Source organism: Mesoplodon densirostris, chromosome 5 (assembly GCF_025265405.1).
Source record: "Mesoplodon densirostris isolate mMesDen1 chromosome 5, mMesDen1 primary haplotype, whole genome shotgun sequence".
NCBI lineage: Eukaryota > Metazoa > Chordata > Mammalia > Artiodactyla > Ziphiidae > Mesoplodon > Mesoplodon densirostris.
This window is the reverse complement of record NC_082665.1, coordinates 105,830,856-105,836,892: the sequence shown is the minus strand read 5'-3', so window position 1 is coordinate 105,836,892 and position 6,037 is coordinate 105,830,856.

Genomic DNA, 6,037 nt, shown 5'->3' with positions numbered 1-6,037 from the left:
GGCACCTCACCTGGGAGTCCAGCAGACTGCCTGGGCTCGAGTGGGTGCGACAAACGCCTTCCTCTCCTTTCCTGCTCCTCAGGTCTGGGAGGGCCCCTCCTGCCTGCCTCTCCTGATCTCTGGGGACTCCCTCCTATGCCCTCAAGGACCCACGTGCCTGGAGGGGTCCTTGGAGGGCAGGGGACCAGCCTGGGAGCTCAGCAGGCTCCCCGTGCCTGAGTGAGTGGGGCAATCACCCTCTGCTCTTTTCTTGCTTCTCCCAGAGGGCCCTCCCAACCTGCATCTCCTGATCTCCCCTGCCTCAGGGGCATGGATCCTGTCTGGTCTTTACTTCTCTTCCCCCCTCAGTCCGCCTATGTCCTACCAGTTCACTTTGGGGTTCCTCCCGTCTCCTTGGGCATCAGAGTCCCCCACCAGAGGCCGGCAGGTGCCCTAGTTGTGGGGAGACTCAAACTCCACATCTTCTCACGCCGCCTTCTTGACTCTGCCTCTGAGGATGTGCTTTAGAGAAGCTTTATGACTCCGTGTGAACTGGAAGGGTGGGCCTCCATCACCTGGGTGTGGCCTCCAACAGCAGAGCCAGGGCTGGGGCAATGTTGTTTAGTTGTAATGAATGAATTTAGATTATGGTGTTTTGCTTTGGGGACAGCAAATTAAGCTTAGAGACTGATATTGTCTTTACCAATAGTTTGATTAACACAAGTTCACTACGGGACTTATAATTTCACAAGCCAATGGCATACATGATAACATCTCTTAATAAGGCAATAAAGAAATAACACTACAAAGACTTGATAGATTAATTACACTATTGTTGCAGGTGAGGGGAGATGACAACGTCCCATTTCTGCTGAGGTGTACCTTTTCTCTGAGGTTGGTTCTCGGGAGAGTGGGCTTAACCAATCAGGAGCTGAGGTCCAGCTGCTAGCAAACCGAAAGTGAAAAGTTCTCTGTTGCTATAGCAGGTTGCTAGGGAACCAGGGCGCAGGTATAAGCTGCTAGAAGATCCCAGTGGGGCGCTGCAGGCTTTCTGCCACCACCAGTAAGAATCACCTTTACCACAGCAGGAGCCAATGTCCCAAGGCCTTGATGAAATAAAATTATTTTAAGGCAGGACAAGAAAAAAAAAATCGAACATAAAATTCTCTCCCTGCCCCTTTCTGCCACTAGCCCCTCCCTTTAGTGTGCATTGTGCATCTGCACCATACATTAACCAGATCTCCTTAGAAGACAAAAGAATGCCTGCTGGACCAAAAAGAGCAATTTTCTCCCAGTGCCAGCAAGGTAACTCCTTAGGAGAAAATATTCCTTTCCTTTTCCTGTAAGGGGACACGATCTCCCACTAATCACCTTGTATGTGCAGATCTAGACTATGTAAACTATCAATATATTACTCTGATATATAACTCTTTGTTTCTAAAAGTATTTAACTGCGTTTGACTTCTAACAGGGGGAACAGTCAGTCCTTAGAGATTTCTGAAAGAATGTCTCCCAGGTTATAATCCTCAAGTTGGTTCAAATAAAACTCTATTTTCATTTTTATTTATTTATTTATTTTTTGCGGTACGCGGGCCTCTCAGTGTTGTAGCCTCTCCCGTTGCGGAGCACAGGCTCCAGACGTGCAGGCTCAGCAGCCATGGCTCACGGGCCCAGCCGCTCCGCGGCATGTGGGATCTTCCCAGACCGGGGCACGAACCCGTGTCCCCTGCGTCAGCAGGCGGACTCTCGACCACTGCACCACCAGGGAAGCCCAAAACTATTTTTTTTTCATTGACTCAACTAATTTTTTTGTCAATAGTCTTCAGACAGCTAGATCAGCAAAGGTTAGCTTTGCCCAAACTGAAACTCTTGGATTGTCCCTACATATTCTGGGTATTTATAGTCTAAATGTCCCCTCATCCTAGTTGCTTCTTCATGTGTTTTTACTGATAACCCCCCAGCTCATCCTCTCAGCAGCTGAGCTCTGAGTGCTTATTAACTCCACAGATGAGATGATGACATCCTGACACAGCTTATTTCATTCTTATGTGGAAACAACTTTACATCTAAAAACAACTTCCTTTTTGTTTGTCTTTGTCATAAACAAGTGGATTAACACAACTTAAGTCATAAACAAGTGGGTTTGAAATCATATCAAACCAATATACAACACATGGAGATGCTTTTGCTTTTGGTTGGGAAAGGCCATGAGTGACTATATTTAATTTGGAGGAGTTGGGGTGTTCTTTTGTTATGAAAGAGAAACTGGGCACTCTAAAAGAGGAGTTTACCTTTCCTAGATCTTCCCCTCATCACAACAACCCTATCAGTGGGGTTTAGATATGGTTTATGTAAACAGTGGCTAAACAATTGAAGTTGCTGTGGATGGGAGGGTTTGGTTTTAAAACTTCCTAACTACACTGAACTGAGGAGAGTGACCAACTGTTCTGATTTGCCCAGGAATGTTGAGTTAGCACTGAGAGTCCTGCATTCCCGGAAGCTGGTACACAAAAAAACCCCAGTTTTAGGCAATGAATGCTGATGGTTGGGGAAAAAGTATAAGTCCATGTGGCAGATGCCCAAATAGCTGAAAGTGACACTATTTTTAGTATTGAGTGGATACGGCATAGATTATGTCTTCCAGAGTTGCTGGGTTTTTTTTTGTTGTTGTTCCTTGCTGCTGATGTTGGCAATCATGATTTGCAGTCACAATAATTGATTATCTATTTGTGCATTACTCTAAGTGATACACCTGAAGTGTACAACCTAAATGTATTTGGAGTGTCAGTGTTAGCAGTTGTCTTTTTTTTTTTTAATTACTAATTTAATTTATTAATTTATTTTATTTTTGCCGTGTTGGGTCTTCGTTTCTGTGCGAGGGCTTTCTCTAGTTGTGGCAAGTGGGGGCCACTCTTCATCGCGGTGCACGGGCCTCTCACTATAGCAGCCTCTCCTGTTGCAGAGCACAGGCTCCAGACACACAGGGTCAGTAGTTGTGGCTCACGGGCCTAGTTGCTCTGCGGCATGTGGGATCCTCCCAGACCAGGACTCGAACCCATGTCCCCTGCATTAGCAGGCAGACTCTCAACCACTGCACCACCAGGGAAGCCCAGCAGTTGTGTTTGACTTGGCCTGTAGATTGACAATTGTGCTTTGTGTTGAGATAGTGCTAGTTTAATTTTGACACTATGAATGTTGTGACAGTATTTGCTAAGAGTTCAGATAATGGTCATGAGAACGATGACCATACCAAAGCTGGCATGATGTAGACATCACCTTAAAGGAAGGCTAAATGATTGTGTTATTTTAATGACAGATGGAAGGACTATTACAATTGGATTAGGAAATTTAATAACCAAAACAGTACATTCTGCACAATAGATAGAAAAGAATTGGGGATTGGGCATTGCTATGGTTTGAATGTTTGTGTCTCCCTAAAATTCATATGTTGAAATCCTAAAGCCCCATGTGATGGTATTAGTAACTGGGGCCTTTTGGTTAGGTCCCGAGGATGGAGCCCTCATGAATGGGATTAGTGCCCTTATAGAAGAGGCCCAAGAGAGCTCTATTTTCCTATCTGCTATGTGAGGATAAAATTAGAAGTCTTCGACCAGGAAAATAGGGTCCTTACTTGACTGTGCTGGCACCCTGACTTCAGACTTCCAGCCTCCAGAATTGTGAGCAATAAATTTCTGTTGTTTATAAGCCACCCAGTCCGTGGTATTTCGTTACATCACTGCCAACAGATTACAGCAGGCATGGTGAAGAATAGGATGTGAAATCATGTATGGAGACTGAAAAAACCCAACATCTGATGACTTGGAAGTGCCTAGAAGTGAATTATTCTGTGAGTAGAGGAGAAAAATAGTTTCCCTTACAAAAGCCCAGGAACAGAGCTACATATAGTCAACTATATTGATCTGATCTTTGACAAAGGATCAAAGGCAATGCAATGGAGAAAAGACAGTCTTTTCAACAAATGGTGCTGGAACAATTGGACATCACATGGAAAGAAATGAATCTAGACCTTATACCTGTCAGAAAAATTAACTCAAAATGGATTACAGACCTAAATATAAAACACAAAACTATAAAACTCCTGGAAGATAACATAGGAGAAAATCTTGATGACTTTGGGTTTGGTGATAACTTTTTAGATGCAACACCAAAGGCAGGAAAGCTATTGACTTTGGACTTTATCCCAGGCAAAAAAGGAAAGCTATTGAATAATTTATATTTTTATGAGGTCACTCTGGGGGCTGAGTGGTAAATGGATTGGATAAAGCAAGACCAAGGGCAGGGAGGCAAATTTAGAGACCACTGCCAAAGTCTAGATAAGAGAAGGAGGTACAAAGTAATGAGCTAAGCATTACTGAAGAAATACGGTAAGTTCGGTTTTGAACATATTGTAGTGCCAGAGTCATCAGACTGAAAACATCCAGGGAGTGGTTGGACTAATGCATGGAGGAGCACACAGGAAGCCTAAAAAGAGTGACAAGAGCATAGCAGAGGGCCACATACATAGGAGGGAGAAAAGTGAGAGTGGGGCCCTGGTGGCAGAAGTGTTGTGGAAGAAGCTATTGAGTTCAAGACAGTAATCAAAGATGTCTTTAGATGGAGATAATGGTTGACTTTGATTCTGAATAAAATTCACATTATTAAGCAGGGCTGTGCAGGCCTTTTGGTAAATTCTATAGTTATTTATACCTTTCCCTAATACAACACGTTATGTTTGTTGGTTTTGTCTAATCTTTATGTAGTTCTCTCCACCTGCCTTCCAGTCTTTGTAGGAAACAGATGTTAAGGTAGATGCCATCCCCTACATCTCATTCTTTAGGATCTCCTTTCAAAAATTTACTTACTGAAGACAGGGGTGACTTTTAATTCATTTGATACTTCCAAGGATTCTGGCATTTGTCTTATTTGCCACATCAGCAGTTTTATGATAAGTTGGGTAAACAAAGGATGTTACACCCTGAAAGGAATTCAGGATGAAGCATTTTGTTTTTTGAATATATGGGCCCCTAGGTAGTTAAGATGCATATGTAAGGAAGAATTTCCATGACCCCAGATTCATGCATCTTCCCATATATAGATAAGCACAAAAATAATCATCTTGAGATATTTGGGTTTTTTCTGTATATGTGATTAGCAGTAATCTTTTACCAATATATATGCTTGACTACGTGTATTTCCCAGCCAAAAAAATCATATATATACTGGCTCCCCCAGTCCCTACCTCTTCAGAGCAGTTCCTCAGAGCTATCTGAAAAGCTCTGGGCTATAGCCCAGGCTATAGTCCTCAGTAAGGTCCCTGAATAAAACTGAAACTTACTGCTCTTACACTGTACATTATTTTCCAGTTGACAGTGGCAAGCATCAATTCTAGGACTGAGAAAGGTCAAGGGTGATGCTTTTCCCTAGTAATTCATTACCATATTTTTTTTCCTATCTGATACCAATCAAAGCAACTGGTGGAATAGTCACTGTCTGTCAGCATTGTTCTTTTGACAAATTATAAACTGTGGTCAAGAAAAAAGATTGCTTAATAAGTAATTTGTGAGAAGGAGAAAACAAGGATCATACTCATTCCTTCTGTAATGGAATCTACTATAGCAACTCCATGTTATTGTTATGGAAAAAGAAATTTACTGCTTATTAACAAAAAATTTGCTGTTGAGTAGCTACATGGCATGTACAAGGAAATGTTTGCCATACCAGAAGAGGGAGGAATCTTACATTCTAATGCTTCTTTTTTCTCAAAGAAGCAGATAATGCTTAGTAGATAGTACTGATGAAATCTGCAGCTGATCAATCTTTGTGCTACTGCCATGTAGCAGCTACCTTGGAACTATTAAGACTTTTTATGAAAAGCCACGTTCATTGTGTCCTTTGTAATTTTACAACTAGAGTAAAATATTTACTACAGTGTTGTTTTAACCTTTTCCTTTGCAAATATGGAGTTATGGCAAGAAGTACAGATCTTTAAGGAATAAGGACCAAACAACTTTAAAGAAAAAAATACTTCATTTTAATTTATTGAAAATTCAATATACAA